The sequence below is a fragment of the Leopardus geoffroyi genome, chromosome A1 (assembly GCF_018350155.1).
Source record: "Leopardus geoffroyi isolate Oge1 chromosome A1, O.geoffroyi_Oge1_pat1.0, whole genome shotgun sequence".
NCBI classification, from domain to species: domain Eukaryota; kingdom Metazoa; phylum Chordata; class Mammalia; order Carnivora; family Felidae; genus Leopardus; species Leopardus geoffroyi.
The window spans coordinates 219,800,813-219,823,891 of record NC_059326.1 but is presented as its reverse complement, the minus strand read 5'-3'; the positions used below and the strand labels follow the sequence as shown (position 1 = coordinate 219,823,891).

General features: G+C 34.5%; 1 protein-coding gene across 3 annotated transcripts in view; it reads right to left on the bottom strand.

Annotated features, from left to right (window-relative positions):
* The window catches only part of LOC123578451 (cadherin-10), a 210,674-nt gene that overhangs the window by 49,561 nt on the left and 138,034 nt on the right, over positions 1-23,079 (bottom strand). The gene's annotated exons all lie outside the window — the stretch shown is intronic.

Sequence of the window (23,079 nt, the reverse complement as noted above, 5' to 3'; positions counted from 1 at the left end):
ACATAAGCTGGCTCTCCATAAATTTGCTTCTCTGTCTTGTCATCCTTTCTCTTAATTAATACTCTCCACAGCACTGGTCTCTTTCAGGTTTAGACTTTTCCAGTATGCTTTTCTTACTTCGATTTTCCACACAACTCTTTGCCTGGAAACCTCTAACTGTTCTTTTGAAAAATATCTATTTCACAATCTTTCTATCACAGAACATCACTGACTCTAATCTATTTACTGCTACAACTTCCTTTAAAATATTAAATTTTATAGAAGCAGCATCTCAGTAAGTTGATTTATTACACTGTAGCAGAAGCAGCTTTTCTAAAACACAAAAATAATATCACTGTTCTACTGAAAGCACTTATTATTGACATTAGTATATTTTTTTAAATTTCATCATTTAGTTTATAATGTCTTTAAAAGCCACTTGCTGTTAAAATCTTCGGTATCATGATTATCTATTCTCAGATCTAGAGTATATGTGAAGTGTAGCCACATTAATGCTGTTTTCAATTAATGATCAGTTAACTAGACCAAAAATAGGGAATACATGGAATATTTTACAAAATAAGTAAAAATAATATGAATGATTTGATTGATATGTATATGAAACCTGCACATACCATCTAGAGAATACAGATTTTTTTAAGCTGGCATGAAGCACTGAATCCCAATTGATCAAGAATTAAATTATTAGACATGTTTGAATAAATTTTAATAAATCTGTATCAATTAAATTATCTGACCATCCTTTAATTAAGACAGAAGTTAATACAAAAAAAGAAAACTCCCAAATACTCATATTCTTGAAAATTTAAAAGAAAATTGAAAATAATTCCTACGTAACTGATGGTTCAAATAAGATACAAATATAGAGACCTAAAAATAATTGAAAAATCAGTGAAAAGAAATTGAAACATGGTACAGAGAAAATGATTCTACTTAGAGAAGGTAATTTTTTTTTTATGTTTATTTATTTATTTTGAATGAGAAAGAGTGTGTGCAGGGGAGGGGCAGAGAGAGAGGGAGAGCGAGAATCCCAAGCAGGCTCCACACTCAGGGCAGAGTCAGACATGGTTCAGTCTTATGAATCATGAGATCTTGACCTGAGCCGAAATCAAATGGTGGACACTTAACTGACTGAGCCACCCAGGTGCCCCTAGAGAAGGTGATTTATAACTCTGTGTTTTAATACAAAGAAAGACAATATGAAATTAATGATCTAAGCATTAAACATAAGAACTTAGAAAAGAAAGACATAATAGCCATCAAAGAAAAATAAGGTAATAATTAAGATAAAAACAGGAAGTAATATCATTGAAAACTAGTGTAGAAAAAAGAGAATAAAAGTGCCCAAAGTTAGTTGTTTTAAAAGATCCACAAAATAAATGTATAAGGCAAAATGGTTCATGAAAAGAGGAGATAGGGCAAAAAGTATTAAGAATGATTTTAAAGAAATGCAACTACAGATAATGTAGTGATTTAGAAATTTAGAGAATATTATGAACACTTACATGTCAATAAAATTAAATATTTAGGTAAATTCCTAAAGATAATTAAAAATGTACAAAAGCTACTAAAGAGAAAATAAAATATAATTTAAAATATGATTTAATATATGATATAATATTTAAAATGATCTATCCTCCTAAATACTAACAGCTCAAATATTTTTTGTATTCTTTTTTAAAATATTTTTCTAATTGTTTTTAATTTATTTTGAAAGAGGGGGGTGAGAGGGACAGAGAGAGGGAGAGAGAGAATCCCACACAGGCTCTACACTGTCAGCATAGAACCTGACATGGGGCTTGATCTCACAAATCATGATATCATGACCTAAGCCGAAATCAAGAGTCAGATGCTCAACTGACTGAGCTACCCAGGTGCCCCAACAGGTCAAATATTTTTAAGGAACATTCACAAAACAGAAAATTGTTTATTTTCTGTTCTTATGTAAAGTCTTTTGGAGAAAGGAAAAATGAGGATTCTTTCCCAACTCATTATAAGAATATAACCCTGATACTAACACCAGATAAGAGTCCAATGGTTATACAGTGTGGGTTAAAAGTCAAGATCCACTACACCTGATCGTATAATGTTTAGCAAGTTCATTTTTAATGTTTAATTCACCATCATTTACATTAAGTTTAGTTTTTGAGAAATGCTATTTTAATCACTTTACTATTAACTAACTCCAGACTTTGGATTTCACCAGCTTTTCTATTAAAGTCTTTGCAGAGATCCTACTTTGCATTTAGTGGTCATGTTTTCTTACTCCCTCCAATCCGTGAGTGTCAGTCTTTCCTTGTCTTTGTGACCTTGACACTTTAAAAAACTACTGGCTACTCCGTAAAATGTCTTCCAATCTCGGTCTGTCTTATATTTTTTCATGATTTCATTGAGGTTTGCATATTTGTTAACAGAACACAGAAGTGATCTGTTCTCAGCATAGCATATAAAAGGAGGCATGTGATGTCAATATGTCTTGATCCCTTGGTTAAGAAGGTATTTCTAACAGTCTCCTCCATTACTAATCAGTAATTTTTAAAACAATTAATGCATGTTTTGGGAGATATACTTAAAGATTATGCAAATATTCTGTTTCTCCTCAAAAATCTGCCCACTAATTTTAACATTGATGAGTGATCTTACCTGTAATACTTACTATTGTGATTTTCTTTATTTATTTGATTGTTGTTTGCTTTTGAGAGAGAGAAAGAGAGAGAGAGAGAGAGAGAGAGAGCAGAGGAGGGGCAGAGGGAGAGGGAGAGAGAATCTTAAGCAGGCTCCACGCCCAGTGCAGAACCCAAGATGGGACTCTATCTCACAACCATGAAATCATGACCTGAGCTAAAATCAAGAGTCAGACCCTTAACCGACGGAGCCACCCAAGCGCCCCAATACTGTGATTTTCTAATGGTGATTTTCTATTTTCTTCATTATTTCCATATTTATTATTTGGAATTCTTCTGAAAGGAAAAGCTGCTCTTTCTCCCCATGTATTTCTGTTATTGTCTATTTTTATCAGCATAGACAGCAGGACACGTATTTTATAGTATGCATTATAATCCAATAATATCCTAGGTATTCTTTTGCACCAATTCTTACAGGTTTTGTCAGTGGGTGCTCTTTTAGGTTGTTCATGATGACTTTCAACATGCCTCTGCCACCTTTTAAAAATGTTTTACTTATTTAAGTAATCTCTACCCCCAACATGGGGCTTGAACTCACGACCCCAAGATCAAGCATTGCATGTTCTACTGACTAAGCCAGCCAGGTGCCTGCACTATTATTATTATTATTTTTTTTTTGAGTGCTTCCTTAATTTCTGGCATCACAAAATGTTACAGGTTCATCTTATGTTTCCCTGACCAAGCCTTAAATGAGCCATGTCTCAAAGTAAGTCCTAATTTCTTTTACTTTAAAAAAAATAATAATAATGTTTACTCATTTTTGAGAGAGAGAGAGAGAGAGATAGAGCATGAATGGGGGAGGGACAGAGAGAGAGGAAGACACAGAATCAGAAGCAAGGTCCAGGGTCCCAGCTGTCAGCACTGAGCCGGATGTGGGTCTTAAACTCACAAGCTGTGCGATCACGACCTGAGCTGAAGTTGGAGCTCAAACCTAGGTGCCTCAGTCCTAGTTTCTTTAATGGAGATAGAACCATAATTTTAAATATAATGAGGTATTCAAAACTTATAATAAATGAAATAACTCTTATTTCATAATGTGTAAATGTGTCAAAAAAGCCAGGAGAAAAGGAACTACTTGCCTTTAAAATAAGAAATCCAATTATATCTTTGCTAAAAAGATATACATAACAGGAATTTATTGTTTTTTTAACTTGTTAACTGATATATTTAAAAAAATTTTTTTAATGTTTTATTTATTCTTGAGAGAGGGAGAGAGAGAGAGAGTCAGAGCATGAGCGAGGGAGGGGAAGACAGCAGGACAAAGAATCCGAAACAGGCTCCAGGCTCTGAGCTGTCAGCACAGAGCCCAACGTGGGGCTCGAACCCACAAGCAGTGAGATCATGACCTAAGCTGAAGTCGGACGCTCAACCGACTGAGCCACCCAGGCACCCCTGATATTTGTTTTAAAAATAAAATATCTGTATCCTTCAAAATGAATTTAGAGTGCTCTAAGTTTATAATATTAGTGTTTTTAAAGTTTTTAAAGCCTAAAAGAAAATCCTGTGCTATAATAGAATAAAAATATTTCATAGAAACACCATAATATTAAAACTGATTACACAAATTTTTATGTATAAATTCACACTTATAAACTAACTGTACATTTTTATTTTAATCATTGTCTCTGAAAAGGCCTAGAATTTTATTCCACTAGCATAAAACACAACCCTAATGCCCAAACACTGGTCGCAAGTGTTTTCCATAATATAAAATAAATTTTCTTGGAGATTTGCTGTTGTAAGTCAGAGGAATGGAAAGTGAGATCAGGAATTCTTCAGACTGAAATTAAGTGAGATATCAAAGATTAATGGGATCATAGAAAAACACAAAAATCAACTTATTTCTACTGCCCATCATTTTGAAAACGTGATCATTGATAATACAATAATAATTTAGTTGACTGAAAATCATTAAAACAGGCTTCTGGCAATGAAGCTAGATAATTCAGTTTAACTGGAAAACAATATTTGTGGATCATAAATTGAGATAGAAATATACACTTGAAGGTATTAAAAAAGGACAAGCATCAAGTTGACAGAAAATGAGAACCTACAAAAGTAAGTAGAAAACTGAAATCCCCTTTGGGCCTGAGGATATTTACCATCTCTACAAAATTGATCATTATTTTTATGGCCTCTTCAAGCAAGAAGGACATATAGCAAACTCCACGTAATCCACAGATGGGTTATGCAACAACAAATTGTCTCCACAATTAACTAGGATTAGTGTTTTGCAGGAAAACGTGACCTAAAAACAAACTACCTTTCACAACATTTTACATTCCTAGTGTGGGTTCATAAGATCCTGAAGAACTATATTTTTTACAGACATAAGCAGCTTTAACCGCTAGAAGAGAAAGAGGACACTGTAGCATCCATCAACACAAAGGTAAAGGATTATAAGTCAGTCTACAGTTACTCCAGGGAGAATCTGTGTATGGATAAGAAAACCACTGAAATTATGCTACCTGGGGGGATCTTTCTTGTTCACTGCCTCTTGCCATACCTTTCTTTTTCAAGCGCTTTTTACAAGAGCGAGAGACATTACCAGCCCTGGAAAGATATATTATAGCTGAATAAAAATACAGTTGTAAATATTTGACTCATAAAGTCACAAAAGAAGGAAAATGATGGAGTAAGGTGCCACAAGATATAGAACAACATATCAAATGCCTGGTGAGATAGAAACACACATACATATAAGTACATATGTATATAAATACATATACATGTGTATATATATCCATATGTATTTGTATGTACTTATATGCATATACATTCCTAGGAAACAAATAGTTCTTTAATATTTTAATGGAATATATTGTCAACAATCTTTATAAATAAGCTTTTGAAATTTCCTAATGAAGGTTAATTCAGCTCTGTCAGAGTATTACAGGTATCTCTGCCTTATGACTTCTTTGAATTAACATCGTAAGTTTCCTCCCCTTTTCCTTCATGTTTCAGAATAATTATTGAACTACAAAATACTAAGGCATATCTATATATTAACCAAATTATTTTATTGCCAAAGACAGCTGTAAGTTACATGGGAGGGAGATTACACAGAGATGTGGTTATCTCCAATTTTCAACTTTATCCTGCAAAGGTCCCTCTTCAATTTCCTTTCTATATGCAAAAACTTTAGTTAAAAATTCTGAGTCAGTGTCTTTTTGGTTATCTGCAACAATCCTCAGCTCACACACACACACACACACTACACACACAAGTTGTTTCTAAAACCTTAATTTACAAGTAAATGTAGGCCAATATTTTAGCAATCTTTAGCAAGGAAAAGATTTCTAAAATAGGACAAACGAGTAACAATGCATAAGATAAATGGTTGATGAATCAATCTATGCTCTAATTAATAACTTCTCTAAATAACAGACAATATAGAGAAAGTGAAACATGTTACAAATAAAAAGAATAATTTCACTTTGAAAAACATAGTGTGTCTAAAATCCATAAGAAAAGACACATAAGCTACCAGAAAAATTGGTCAAGAATATGAATGGTGAACAGTTTACAGTAGAGGAAACAAGAAAGGTAAATAAACAGAAATATGTTGGATTTTAATCAAGCAAATGCAAATTAAGGCCATGATGTGATACCATTTTATACCTACTAAATTGACAAAAATTAAATCTGACAAAACCAAGTATTCAAAATATGTGGTGTAATGGGAACTATTACGCAGAGCTGATGGGTGTTAATTTTGGCACCATGGTTTTGGGAAATGTACTAATTGGCTAGGGCTGCTTTAACAAAGTGTCAAAACCACAGAAATTTGCTTACAGTTCTGGAGCCTAGAAGTCTGAGATCTAAATATCTGGCAGGGCCATGCTTTTCCTGATCACTGTACGAGAGAGTCCTTCTTTTCCTATTCTAGCTTCTGTGCCTTGCCCAAAATCCTTTGTGTTCCTTGACTTGTAAGGACATCATTCCAGCTACATGGACATCTTCTCCCTGGGTGTTCACATTGTCTTCCCTTTGTGAATGTTTGTCTCTATGTCCAAACTGCCCCTTATTATAAGGACACCAGTCATATTGGATTAAAGCCCTAACCCTAAAAGACCTCCTTGTAACTTGATTACCTCTGTAAAGACCCTATTTTTACATAAGGTCATATTCTGACATACTGAGGTTTAACACTTAAAAATGTATATTTTAGAGGACACAATTCAACCCATAACAGGAAACACGTGGGAATATATAATGCAAACTTAAATGGTAGCATAAACAAAGCCCAGCAAGGCATATGAGAATAGTTGCAGAAATGTCATATAGAAACATTATTTGTAAAATGAAAAAAAGAAAGGAAAAAAAAGGAAGAGAACCCAAATGTCAAACAGCATGAGAATAATAAACTTGTTACATAGTATGCATGCAAACAAAATTCAAAAGTGAAAACTGTGAGCTATAGTTATGTGAAAAAAATATATATGAATCTTAAATACATAATAATAAATGGAAATAGGAATGTATCAGAAAATTATATACAGTGTGATATTATTTTTATAAGCTATAAAAAATAAAAATCAATAATATATTTTTATGGATATGTAAATGCTATATGTATACTTATAAATTATCTATATATGTATATATGAATATATATATTAAATAACAAAATTTGAGGATCATGCATATAAATGAAAACTATTTTTAAAGTCCTTGTAATGATTCAAAGTGGTACTACTTATATTCTCTTGTAGTTATAACATACATGAAAATTTAAAGCAAACAAGCAAACTCATATACACAGCAAAGCATCACTTAAAACTGTTGGTTTTGGGGCACCTGGGTGGCTCAGTGGGTTAAGTGACTGACTTTGTCTTAGGTCCTAATATCACTGTTTGTGGGTTCGAGCCCTGCATCAGGCTCTGTGCTGACAGGTGAGTCTGGAGCCTGCTTCAGATTCTGTGAATCCTTCTCTCTCGCTGCCCCTCCCCTGCTCACGCTCTAACTCTCTTGCTCTCAAAAATTCCAAAAAAGTTAAAAAAAAAAATAAGTGTTGGTAGTTAGGATTCAACAACATGTCTCACAAAGTTTAAATATATATTTGAGATTTATATATTATATAGTGTATACATTATACATTATTGTCATATATTATGTGTAATATATTTATATATTATTTCATATATATATATATATATTTGGGATTCATATATTATATATTATCTATAACAATATAATATATAATATATGCTATATATTATATAAATATTAATTATATATGATTGCATGTATGTGATATTAATATAAAATTACTTATAAATTAATATAAATATATACTTTACAATAACAATAATACATATAACAATACAAGGAAACATGAGTATCCCAGGAAAACAAAACACTGATATAAAAAATTCCAAAAGCAAATAAAAATGAAACAAATAGAAACTTGGAGCTAGATCAACAAAAGAATGTGGAGCCATCACATAAAAAATATTTTAAAATATATTCAATATGCTTTAAGAAGTAAAAGTGGTCATAAAAATCTCACCAGAAAATAACTATAAAAAGTGGCTGGGCATTTTTGATAAAGAGCCAAATACAGTAAATAGATATTTACAATATAATAGTAGAAGTTAAAAAATAATGGATGGGTGAAACTGAAGATTATGATTATCCAACGTGGGAATTTGAGGGCTAGAGGATAAATGGAAGGAAGTATATGCAATTGAAAACTCATATGCAATCGTGTGGTTGAAAAACAAAAAAAGACATGGATTAAAATGTCAATGGACCTTTCAAGGTAGCCCCTGATCCTAGCAAAATATTGAACAATGTCATCAAAATTTGATGATGAAATTATTTTCAACCCAGCCAGCATATTAATCAAATGTGATAACCCAATAAAGATAGTTTTAGACTCAGCAAATTTCTCTCCCTTTGGGCTTTTTGAAAGAACCTAATGAAGAATGTATTCCAGGAAAATAAGGTGCTAAATCAAGATATGGGAATACATGAGATGTAGACAGTTTTCTATCCAAAGTACGAAAGTAAAAAAGGAAAGCCTGGGATGGCAGGATTTCCTGAGCTGTAGAGATTAGCCAGCCCATGCTGGGAGGGGAATAAGAGGGCTTTAGGTGTGCAACCCAGAACGCTGCCAAAATGAAGCTAAGTGCTATGGGGCTGCTCGCGAACGAGTTTTAAGCAGCTGTACACGGAGCACATGAAAAGCTCAAAGCTGCAATGTCTTGGAAAAATACAACTTTGGTAAAGAGAATCGCTCATATTCAATAGCTGAAATTATTGCATGGGAAATAAAATGTCTGGCTTTGTCTTAGAAACATTTGAGAGCCAGAACATGCTCTGTTAAATATTTTGGCCCAGGGGCACCTGGGTGCTCAGTTAAGCGTCTGACTCGGTTTTTGGCTCAGGTCATGATCTCACAGTTTATGAGTTCGAACCCCATGACAGTGCGGAACCTGCTTGGGATATTCTCTCTCTCCATCTCTCTCTGCCCTTCCCCCACCTGCTGTGTCTAAATAAATAAATAATCAAAAATTTTTAAAAAGGTGGCACAATGGTCAACATTTTACATAGTTCATAGCATAGTATTTTGATAAGCTCCTTTTGAAACTTGCAGGGTTTTTTTTTTTTAGACAATTAAAATATATATATATATATGTAGTGATTCTGTGAAAATGCTGTTGGGATAGGAAGACAGAGAGAGATTGGCAATAGTGGATAAAGTAAACCTAATCACATTACTTAAATTTGCTAAGATAATGGATAGTGAAATGGGGAAAAAACTGATATAATTACATCTAGGGGAGAATGGATTGAGATGTTACTGCGTTCCATTTTCACTAATCATGAAAGGAAGTAAAAGGTGAGATAGATATAAAAATATTTCAACAAATAATAAGATATTGCTTAAGGAATTGTAGCTTAACCTAGATGAACTGAAAAAGTTACAGTTTGAAGTTGTTTTCTGTGAGGATTAGAGCTACAGGTGAGGAAGAATGGAAGAGGTGGCTTATTTTCCTTTTTAAAAAAATATATAAACTTAATACTTCGATGCAAAATATTTTTTAAAACCTTAAGTAGAAAATTTTCTTGATGATATTAGGGATTATCAGGTTCTGGTAAAAGGTTTCCTAATCATGGGTCTTCTTTTAACAGACAGAGACAGAACAAAAGAATAAAACGTTTTATTGTTTCATTAATTTTACTGTCACACAGATTTCACTGAATATTGCCTCTGGAAATCTGTTCTCCCAGTTTTTATTTTTAGCTTGGACATTTTTGAGATTGGTTGTATTTTTAGGCACATGCTTAGATTCTGAAAATCTGCCTGCTTTAAAATTGTCATTATAGTTCTGGTCAAGAATCCAAAATTATTTATCACTTCATTTTATTTTTTGGTTGGTGAAGGGACTATCTCCACTGCAAAATTTATTTCCTTTTGAGGAGAGTAAGCATTATCTGTGTTAATTTTCAGTACCTTCTGAGACTTAAGCAGGAAGTGACCATGTTCCAATGGTTCATATTATAATAACACTAAATTAGTATGTATATCTCAGTTCTCTTCCACAGTAGTTTGTTGTAAGGGACACACACACACACACACACAACACAAACACATATAGTAGGTGAGTTGGGAATATGTGTGTACATACAGGCACATACATATACTTATTTACCCCTGAAATGTTAATAAAGGTATGTTCAAGGTGTCTCATACTTTCCAGAAAGCCACGATTAAGATGGAGCCCATTCATCAAAATAGTATAGATTTAGCTCTCTATTAAATAATTCAAATAGTATGATATATACACACATACAATATACGCAGTCATGATTGTTTTTTAAAAAAACTTTTTTTTCAACGTTTATTTATTTTTGGGACAGAGAGAGACAGAGCATGAACAGGGGAGGGGCAGAGAGAGAGGGAGACACAGAATTGGCAACAGGCTCCAGGCTCTGAGCCATCAGCCCAGAGACTGACGCGGGGCTCGAACTCCCGGACCGCGAGATCGTGACCTGGCTGAAGTCGGACGCTTAACCAACTGCGCCACCCAGGCGCCCCGATAATTGTTTTAATTCTATGGCAGCTCTAGTAATTAATTTGTTCAAGAACTAGTTATTCAGTGCCCAACATATACAGTTTGACAATACTTTCTCTGGAAAGCTTTCTCTGGAATTATGTTTATGTGCAGAAACTTATTTAGGGAGAAGATTCACTGGGTCTATTTCAAAGTTAATAGACTGCATTTCTGTATTTTAAATGTGTGAAAGAACTACTCACTCCTATTTTATAATTCCTTTCCAAGAGTAGTCTGCTGAACACAAGTATCCTGGTTTGTCAAACAAACTGAAATTATTTTCATTAGGAGTCTGCAAGGGTGTTTATCATGTAGGGGTTGGGAGCAAGAGAGACATCGGAAGGAGGCAGACTGTTACGCGTCCGTTGACAAAAGCACAGTAGCTCCTATCACCCATCTAACGTTTCATTTTTCCTTAAACACATCTATTTGCATGCTCCTTATTTTTACTCTTACAGTTGATGGAGCTTTAATTATGTGGCACGCTTTCCTATCAATTCCAATTTATAGTTGTTTTAAACTCATTCCCAGGTGTCAGATTGAATCATTTGCTTCTCTTTTAATGTTTAGAGCAGATAAATGTTTCTTCCTGGAGTATGTTCTTAGTTTGGTTATCGACTTAAGCACAAAGGCATGAATGCAAGGGGAAATTGCCGTTTGTGTCTCATATATGGAAAGTCGTGGTTAGAAGTACAAATCTAAAAGATAATATTGCAGAGACTTTGTAAGGACTGGGCAAAAGGTATGGGAAGTGCACTTTGAGACCATTATTGACAACCTCACATCACATCTGAATTTTCATTATTAAAGATTGCACCCAATTTTGATGTATTTCTGATTTTATAAGATTCAAGATTAAACATTCCAGGTCACTGTTTTACCAAAATTTTGATCAATAGGACCTTTGCACTTGAATATTAAAAATGCTGCAGATTTGTGTACTAGAATTACAAACAATTGACAGCTCAATGTAGGAGACTCTGGAGGAAAGACATAAGATAAGCCAAGTAAGAGATGTGACAAGATGACATCCTCAGAAACAACAAAAGAGATGCCAGAACACCAGTGGGAGGGCAGCAAGGGCAAACTCAGGTTTTGAGCTTGGCAGGAAATAGTTGCGGTTTTGTTTTGTTGATAAAAAACCGTAAGGCTGAAAGAGATATAATTTGTCTTTTCCTTTGTTCCCTGCCCTTGTTTCTATTCACATTTACGTAAGAACTCTCAGCATTTCTAACACTGTGATGAAAAAAAAGAAAAAAAGCACCACATATATGTATCAACAAAATAATTTAACATTAGTTTAATTTTTTTATTTGCTTTGTGTGTAATCTTATTGTAACATCTCTACGCTGAATAATAATCTCAAACAACACTTGCTTTAAGAAAAATGACACAATTATGCACGTTTATAAACCATTCCGTTGTATAATATTTAAAAGATGTTTTTTAATGAGCTTAACAGGAAGAAATTAAAAACGAGATAAAGCTCCTTGGAGAAAACTGCACAGTGGTTAAGGAAATTATGCAACGCTAAATGGGCATTTAGGAGAAAGGAGAGGAGAGCTGAAAGTCACACCAGAGACTGACAAAGGAATGAGGCTCTGGAACTGAAGACTCTCACCAGAGGAAAGACAGAAACCTAAATTTGTGAGCACTGGAGACGTGATCACCAGCTTAGCTTTGGGCATTGAAGTTAAATTAGAGCAAAACGAGATGCTGCATGAGGTCTTAGTTTCCTGTTCATTGAGGAAAGTTACAGGACAAAGCTTTAAGGAAAGCTGCCCATTGATTCCCGGGGACTTGGAAATCCATCTGGATACGTATCTTTGAAATCATCTCCGAGGTTTCGCATCAATGCAATGCACACAATTGCAATGTATGGAAACAAAATTGTACATAGGACATGGAGAGGTTAAGATAACCTTAAACTAGTCATTCATAAGCATATTAACATTGTATTAGGTGGCCCCTATGTTTGCAATGTGTCCCTGAATAGGCATACTAGAACCTCTGTAACAGCCAAACATTTACACAGCTAGTTTGTATCTAAGTATATCTATACTCATCCGGGGGTATTATTCAACTTTGCTCTGAAGGATACAAAGGAACTTTGAATCCCATTTTTTCAAAATGCCAAATGGTTTAGTCGAAGGGAACTCTCCATGGAATAACTGGGGAGTTTCAAGTGGATTTCTGTATAATTTCCATGCACACTACTCCTCTGAGGAATTTATATCTTTCATCAGATTTGCAGTATTGTGCATTTCCCCAGTTATGTCCCTCTAAACATTTAGCCTGGCTGAGATCATACATGTCTGTTTTCACTTATATGTCATGTGTGTACCTCGGATCAACATATTTTTTCACTACTCCTAGATATCTGAAACTCAATTCAAAATCTTCAAATCAAGCTGAAACCCCTGTCTCTCTCTTCAAACAATGTCTTCTGGTAAAAAGCTAGAAAACAGCTTTTTTTTTGCTCTCTCCTTTCTCCTTCAAAACTTTTGTCGACATGATGACCAAGTCCATTGGATCACCCACTTAAATGTGTCTCAAATTCCTCCTCTCCTCAGCATTGGTCCAGACTCTCATCAACTGTTGCTCTTGTGATCCAAGCAGTGTGCTTCATTGCTGCCAGAATAATTAGCATAATTATTCCTTTGCATAATCTATATGGCATTTTAGTTTTATATCCATCCCTTTTCCTGATGTTAACAATGCCCATACATTTTCCTTCTTGTCTCATAATCCCTGCTTCGAACCCTGAGGTCCGGCCATACCAAACAGAACTCATTTCCTTTGTTTTCCTACCTGGAGAACTCTTATATAATTTTCTCTTTCCTGATCCACTTACATCTGAAGAGTTTATCATTTGATGGTTTAGACTTCAATTGGTAATTATAGTATGAATGTTATTGCACCATTCTCCAATTATAGGTGGGTATGGAACATGCATGTCAACATACATATGTGTGTGCATACATATATGAGCATGTATACTTATAACTACACATCCGTACATACACATAACCTATATCTATGTGCAAAAACAAGCAAGAAAAGAAGTAAAGAAGACACGGGGTGTGAGATAAACTATAAAGGTGTGTGTGTGTGTGTGTGTGTGTGTGTGTGAGAGAGAGAGAGAGAGAGAGAGAAAGAGAGAGAGAGAGAGGACACAGGAAAGGGAGAGTTTGTGTCTATACCCTTCAAAATACAACCATTTGTGGATGTATCCTGTATCTTGTATCTCTCTTTATTAATTTATTATTATTTACTAGCATAGTTCCTGCCCACACTGTATGACTTCATTCAACATTTTATAAATCAAGGAATGCTTTTACAACACCATTTCTTTGTAATTATTATAAACTGTAGACATTGGAACCATAGGGAAGAATCCTACAAATATTTTGGTGGTCACAGTAAAAATCATAGTTATCTCTAACCAATAAAAATTATAGAACAGTTCTAAGGAATATAAAGGTATTTTTTTCCTAGACAATGAAAAAGGGAAAAAGAGATATTTTAAATTTCATTCCTTCTTTCTCAGGCTAAAGCATCTTCCTTGGGACATACCTGACTGTTGCTCTAGTTGAAATGTGCTCTAGTTGAAATGTGCTTGATAATTTTAAAATATGCAGATCAGCCTGAGGCCTACATTACCTTAGAATCCCCAGTAGAGAAGAGGTTGACTCTATTTACAAAGGAAAAATCAGCACTTATTAAATCAAATCTCTCTTGTACCAGGCAGGGATTACGGTAGTCTCACAGCTCACTGAATGTACAGGTCTTAAATCCCTACGTATATCATAGAGACATTTCCTTGAAAGACCTTGTCTGATGCAAACCTGTTTATTTATCTGTCCAAGGAGTATAAGGACAAATACAAAGTATAAGGACCAAAAAACAAAACAAACAAAACAAAACAACCAGTCATGTTTGGTCCCTGGGAATTGCAAAAGCACCAACCTATAAAGGTTTCATTTCCCTATTTGTAGCAAATGCATAGACTTTTCAAGAATTTAGTATACCATATCTAAAGTTATCTGTATAATCTACAAACAAGTAGTGAATCATGGAATTAATGAAAAGCAAAATGATCCAGGGAAGATAAAGAAGACAGTCTTTCATGTACCAATTTCTTTCTTGGTGTAGTGGTTAGAAGTGTAGATTTTTGAGCCAAAGAACCTCGATCCCCAATCTGACTTTAAATTATTTCCCAGTTATAAGACTTTGAACAAGTAACTTAAGTTTACACATATCTGTTTTTTTTAACTAATAAAAAGGAGGAGGCAATTATGCTATAATGTTATATAGATATTGTGAAGACTTAATGAGGGTTTTTTTTTGTATTTTATAGTTCTCAGTACATGCTATAACACTGTGCTTATTACTATTATTTTTATACTGCTGTTTTGAAATTTAGGCAAACTGGATAACCCATATTTATGTAATTTAATGGGCTAAATAAAGTCAGTCAGTGTCCAATCTAGGTCATTTAGATAAAACACATAAATATACATATGATATCTTTTTAGGGCTCTGAGTGATTCTAGAATTGTTTGCTATTATTTCTCAATTGGCTATAGTTGTGTATAATCTTTAGATACAATTTGAGAGAATATAAAGAGATTTCTGAACATTCAGAAAATTAGGGTCTTATTAAGTTTATTTGTACACTGAAAGTGTCTTATTACCTATTATTTATCTTAATAAAAACTTTCCTATAAAGGAGAAATTCTGTGTCAATTTTCAGAACTAACAACCCAATGAACTGATTTTTGTTACTGTCCTTAATAATACATGGCAAAAAATATAGTGGACAAATATAAATTCACTCTTTTGAGTGTACTTGGGATAGATCTGGAAACTGAGATAATAAACATCATATCAAATTCTCATAGATTTGATGATTATCTACACACATAATGCCCTAAAACTTAAGAGAATCAAGAATAAATACAAATAAAACTATCACCCAATTTGTTTGCATTTTATAAATTTTTCCCCTTCATAGAATTTCAGCTCATTCAACATTGCATAAATGTACTAGTTACTGGTTCCTGACTCCCACTTGTCCACCTAAGCTTGGTGCAAACATGTCTGTGACTCAATGTTAAGTAGACTAGAGGCATGGTTCCATGAGAGCTGGTTTTCTCAGGAGCTCACACCTACAGTTAGGAGATGCGAAAATAATCTACTCTCTGTCTTTTGTTGTCTGTGATAGGATGTGTGGGAAAGCAGCTAAATGTGAATAAAGAGCTGTGGTCTTGAGCTGTTCCCTAGACTTGTCTCATTTGTGGTTTGGAGTTTTTGCCAGGGTCTCAGAGGTTTAGCTGCCTTCCTTCTTCTTGAGTTCTAGTGAACTACTGTCCCATTCAAGAACTAGATCCAAGTCCCCAGCACCAGCTGGCTGGTTGGGACCCTGACCATCTGCATAAGTGCTTTTGTAAATGCTTTTTCCCTAATCCTGAACTTACCTTCTAGATGTTTATTTTGTTTTGTTTTATTTTTGTTTTTAATAGATTTGAGAGTCTTATGATATAACATTCTCTGCTATATCAAGGCAAAGATACTGGGTTCTGCAGATCAGATATTTCTTAATCATTTACTCTGGTCAGGATGAAAATCAGTTATTGTAACATTTTCCCACAGATTTTTTTTTTAAAGTCATTGGACATAAATCTTTTTGTCCCAGTTGATTTTTCCAAATCCCACAGAGATCAAGTTGCAGTAATTTAATATTTTTAAAAGACCTTTTCCATGGAGTCTATTTTGTTTTTCTTATTTTAGGGAAAGAAAAAAGGATATGGAATGAAAAAGACTAAAGTATTCAAGCAGGATACCAGAAGCTTAGATTTCAGGTGAGGAAGTGTTATATGTTCTGGGTTAGCACAATGAAACAGCACCATACAAGGACCACTGAACATCTGACTGGTTGGAAAGCAGAAAAACAGGCTCTGGAGTCCTCATTCATGAAAGTATTCATTCGTTTGTATGAGGTACGCACATTCATTTTGTTCTGGCCACTGAGGTTACAGGTCTCTCCAGGCTTAAGGCACTTCTATTTAATCTTTGGTTGGCCACAAAAGAACAGCAGCACAACATCAGAGACAGGAAAGGAATAAGATCAGAAACATTAGATACACTCATGAAGAAGGAAAAGGGAAGAGGAGGAAATCGAGTTTTATCAAGAACTTATTATATTGCAGTTACTATTGAAGACATTTTACATATGTGACTGTATTTATTTATTTTTATCATTTTTTAAATTATTTACTTTTATTTTAGAGACAGAGATTGACAGCATGAGCAGGGGAGAGGAGTAGAGGGAGGGGAAGAGAGAGAAGCACGCTCCATGCTCAGCACAGAGCCTGACATGGGGCTCGATCCCATGACCCTGGGATCATGACCTTGGCCTAAATCAAGAGTCAGATGTTCAACTGACTGAGCCACCTGTGGGCCCCTGACCTTATTTATTAACTGTTAACCCTCTAAGTATTGTATATGTAGGACCTATGATTAGGGAAGCTAAATTGTCTAATTGTATGCATTTTCAGTTCCTAAAATTACTCAGGTCTCCTTAGAAAAGCCTCCCCTACTCATCCTTCCTAAAATAGCACCCCTGCCATTATCTAGCCCCTTACCTGCTTTATGTTCTTCACAACACTTACCACACAACCAGACATCACATTATGTTCCTGTAGCTATCACTTTATTGTCTGCATCTTCAACTAGGAGCTCAGGTCCTTTGTTGGCCATTGTGGCCTCATTCCCACTTTGTGTCTGGGCCATAGGAAACTTTAAGAAATTACCTACTAAACCACATTTAATTCAAGATTTCTTTCTAACTACTACATTGTTTGTCTATTTTCTTATTCATCTTACTTCTTAAAGTACAGGCATTATTTCTTCAGTCTTCTTCCTGTTCTTCTTTTATTCCTCAACTTAATATCCTCCAGCTTCTTACAAAATAATTTCAACGAAAACCAATTGGGAAAGATCATCTGCAATTACTCCCATTATGTAAATTCCAATAGCTGCTATCCAGTGCTGATTTAATTGGACTTTTTGGAAGTAATTGTCACTTTTGTCCTTTCCATTGTTATTCTGTTTTGTTTTGGCATTATCAAGTTACAAAAACATATAAAAATAGAAGCTACAGAAAAGCAAACATTAAAAGCATCTATTATTTCAGGGGTGCCTGGGTGGCTCAGTCGGTTAATCGTCCAACTTTGGCTCAGGTCATGATCTCACAGTTGGTGAGTTCGAGCCCCACGCTGGGCTCTGTGCTGACAGCTCGAAGCCTGGCGCCTGCTTTGGATTCTGTGTCTCCCTCTCTCTCTCTGCCCCTACCCCACTCACACTCTGTCTCTCTCTCCCTCTCTCTCTCTCAAAAATAAACATCAAAAATATATATTTAAAAAAAAGCATCTATCATTTTTATCACCAAAGAATCTTCATCACCACTTTGAAGCATGTCCTTTATCATTTGTTTTTCCTGCACAGAATATGCCCTTTCATAAATTAGATTTTGCTAATTCCCAACTTTGTGAACTCTTCATCTTTTTCTATCTTTATGGCATACAGTAGTTGTAAGAAAAGACTTAGATCAAGAGATAAATTCCCCCAAAAAGCTTCCACGGTAAATGATGTACTCATACCTTCACCCCTCCCCCCAATTTGGATAAGTGCTACTATTCTGTATGCCCATTGCATTCTGTGCATAGTTCCTTCATTACACATGATTTCCTATTGATATATTCTCTCTATTGCTAGACAATATACGACTCATAATCAAGAATCAAGACATTAATGTTCATACACTTAGGTACAAACATAGTACCTGTCAGTGAAAGGTAAGCAATAGATTTTTTCCCTTATTATTTTAAAAATTACGTCACTTGATATAATGCAGGATTGTGAAAATATTCAATAGAGTATCTTTTTGAGACTGAAAAATACAAGTTAGTATCTAGAGCAAAAGAGCAGAAAATACTTTTAGAACTCGGTTTTCAGGTGCCCCTAACCTTCTAATCCATTGCCTCTCTTTTAGAATCACACTAAGCTGGGCACCCATATTATATTAATGTTCACCTACCTGTATACTTCTAAAAGCACAGGACCGTGATGATAACTTAGGTCAGGAACACAGTTATATGTTTGTTAATACCAATAAAAATTTGCTATTGTCAATGCTCCTGGGAATGTAGAGCTTTTTAATCTAATCTCCCACCAACCTATTCCTGTTTGGTATTTGGTTCTTGACATAATCACTCAATTTCCAATCTCAGGGTCTCACACATGGTGTTAACTCTGCTTGGTGGATTTTCACATCTCTTTATATGGCTAAGTTTTTTCGTCTTGCCATGTTTGGATAAAATATCCCCTCCTGAATGAGATCTTCCCCTACTCTTCCCTTTGGCACACACATGTTCCTCTTTTTATCCATGACTGAGTCAACACCTTGCATATATATATTTTTACTTATGTCTGATAAGTTATGACCTCACCTACTGTAATGAAAGGTCATAGGGATAAAAACCAGGACCCTTTGTTGACAACATTCATATATCTAATTTCTAAAATAGTGTTTGGTACAAGCATTTTTTTTTTAATGTTTATTTACTTTGAGGGAGAGAGCACATGAGCATGTGCATGCACAAGTGGGGCAGGGGCAGAGACAGAAGGCGAGAGAGAGAATCCCAAGGCGGCTCTGAGGTGGGGGCTCCATCTCACAACTGTGAGATCATGACCTGAGCCAAAATCAAAAGTTGGCCGCTTAACCAACTGAGCCACCCAGGCGCCACACAGTGTGTTTTCAATAAATATTGTCAGATAAATAAATTTATTATTTCACTTGAACAGATCCTCATATAACACATCAAAGTTTCCTAACTGCAGCACTGGTGGCATTTGGGGCCAAATTATTCTCTGTCATATGAATTGTAAGGATGTTCAGAGCATTCCTATCTTCTACCCAATAGATGCTGGTAGAAGCCACCAGCTGAGACAAGCAAAAATGTCTCAAAGCATTGCCAAATGTTCTCTGGGGTGGCAAAATTGTCCCTGATGGGGAATGACTGTTATAGATCCACACAATAAAATAAGCTAAACAATGAAGCAGGACATCTGAGTTTTCATCTTTCACTGTCCCTTCCAAATGACTGAGAGTTTTATCTTTCACAGATGGACCATATTGGGAAATACGGAATTTGGATCAGCCCATCTGCATGCAAGTTTAAGTTCTGAGGCCACTTTTATAATATTGACTAATAATAGTAATAGAGCAGCACTTGAACAAATCAACATTACTGAGCACATAAATACGCTGGTGCCAGCCACTGGGTCAAGTGTTTCATAGGTGTTGAATTATTTAGTCTTACACTCTACCATGGAGTATGCACTGCTATCCAAGTTTATTCGTTGTCACTGAAAAACAGAAGGGTTGGTTTAACTGACCAACATGAAAAAGCTACTAAGTGAGGAAGACACCACTGGGACTCATGCAGAATCACTCCATGCAGTGATCGAGTGGAAATGTGGTTAGTCTGAATTGAGACTTGACGCAACTGGAAAATACATGATCTAAGTGGGTATTCCAAAGAATTATGGTAACAAAGAATATAAAATACCTGAATTCAGTTTTATATTGACATATCTAAAGGACACTATTAGGCTAAAGAAAATATATGTTTAAAATATATTCTCCTGTTTCTTTTAACTTTTTTAGATGGCTGATAAAAATTATGATTACGTACGTGGCACACAATTTTGGTTTGCATTATATTTCAACTAGGCAGCATTGGCTTGTTGTCTTTATCATTGCCACTCTGAATCTCCTTTACTTTTTCCATGCATTGAGTATAATAATACTAACAAGGGATCTACATAGGTTAGTTCTGAGTTCTCAATGCTATGCCACATATGAAAGACTTCATAAACTGTGGAACTGTCTCCAAATCTTAGCTATTTAATGAAATGATATTGGAAATTAAAAACTAGTTTTCTGGATATTAGATGACTGAGGTTATCAAGTGGTATTCTAATTGCCATGACTGAATGTTCCCAATAGTAAGATATGGTTGCAAATATTCATTGCAGAAAATATAATTGAGAAAATAAAAATCCACAAATTATGTTCCTAGCTATAATTAAAAAATAATGAGGCAAGATACAAGGTGCTCTACAATTCCTCTAAATGTGTTGTGCTATACATCTGGATTTGGACATGGATTTCAACCCTACTCTGCATTACTTGGAGTTTCGTCTTAACATCTAGAACTTTTGTTTTCTCATTTGTAAAATGGGGATCATAATACTGACCTAAATGAGTTATTGTGATCAAATAACAGTAGGCCAATCAATAACTTGGTACAGTGTCCAAAAAACATGTTATTCAGAAAATGTGTTATGTTGATGCTTCTTTTTATTATCAATATTTCATCATCATCATCATCATCACTACTATTATAATTATATCAGGGCTTGTGTAATGTATCTGTCAGATGCCAATCATAAATTCTGACTGAACAAAAGCAAAGGAAAAAATTATCAAGTGAATTAATAAAGGTATCATAGTAGATGAAAAAATAATAAAATGAATTTTCATTGGACATTATTATCTTTCAAATATCTGATTTTTGTGCTTAATTAGAATCTATTAATTTCCTTTATTGGATTATCATTTAAAAAAAAATTTTTTTTCAACGTTTATTTATTTTTGGGACAGAGAGAGACACAGCATGAACGGGGGAAGGGCAGAGAGAGAGGGAGACACAGAATCGGAAACAGGCTCCAGGCTCTGAGCCATCAGCCCAGAGCCCGACGCGGGGCTCGAACTCACGGACCGCGAGATCGTGACCTGGCTGAAGTCGGACGCTTAACCGACTGCGCCACCCAGGCGCCCCTGGATTATCATTTTTAAATGAACTGCATTTTTGACATGTGTATATATGTTCCTGAGCATTTAAAATATCATAGTCCTCTTAGTGGTCATTTATTATTGACTTAAAAAATACTTTTTTAAAGGAATATTTTTGCCTCTTGTGGATAATGTGATTAATTAGTTATGGTTTATTCTACTGGATTTGCATGTTAATTCTCCTGGTAACAAGTTCAGGTTAAGAGGTGGTCAGAAATATATACAAAATGTGAAAGTTGAATTTTAATGCCACTAAGCATGTCTTCAGATTTGTTTGAGAAGAAATAATAGGGATTATTATTTTCCTTTTTCCTGCTGATGCTACAGGTAATTGGAGCTGTAGTCTGTTTGAAAAGAGCATAAAGAAATACCCTTTTCTCTGTTTGGAGCCAAACACCACAATGGCAGACCTAATGGGGACATTCCTTAATATTTAGCAAAAGAATCATCATGAATAATAAATAAGTGATTACTGTGCTCAAAAAACATTCTATGTGAATGTTATAATTTTTCTACACACAAGATTTTAGACAAATCAATTCAAATCATACACTATTTTTACTCATCAAAGTTAGATAAAAATAACATGGAAAAGAGGTAAATTTCTTTGAAACAGTCAAAATAATGCAACAAATTCTTAGACCATGATTCCTTCTGCATTATAGTCTTTAGTGTAAAAATATAAATATCACAAAAAACTACATTTTAATAATTTCTCCCAAAAGTACGTAAGCCAAAAATCAAACTAGAATTGGGAGATCAACTTAGAAGTGAACACACAAAAAATGCTAAAAAATAATGACAAAGATACTACAACCTGCATTTTATGCCACATTTCTAACAACATAAAATTCCATCTTAAAGTACAGGATTTTTCCAATGAGCAGGAAATTGTCTGATACTTGGGGGTGCCCATTCAGATCTAACATCACCCACTCTAATTGCATGTCTATACAAATTTGTATAAAAAAGGGATTCATGTGTATAACACATGAATAAATACACGTGTTATATGGTCAGAAGCTAACGGTTCTTAACCTATTTTTGATCTATTTTGAGAACTTGAAGAGTTCATTTTATAACAAAAATAGATCCAAATACATGACATTATCACTAAAGAGATTTAGTGTTTTATAACTAAATAGGTCAGGAATACAAAATGTTTTAGAATGATTACCATTCCAAACACAGAGAGAGTAACTGTAAGTCTGACACAGCGATATTAAATGTAAGTCTGAATAGTTTGTTATGTTTTGGCTATGTAGCCCTTTCTGACTAAGTCCTCATAATATGACAAATTAGATATTTTACTGAAAAATGTTACCCTCAAGTTAAGATCCTTCTTATTAAATTCTAGGTGGAAGTAAACACATTCATTGTAGAAGTATGACTTTGTTTTCCAATAAAA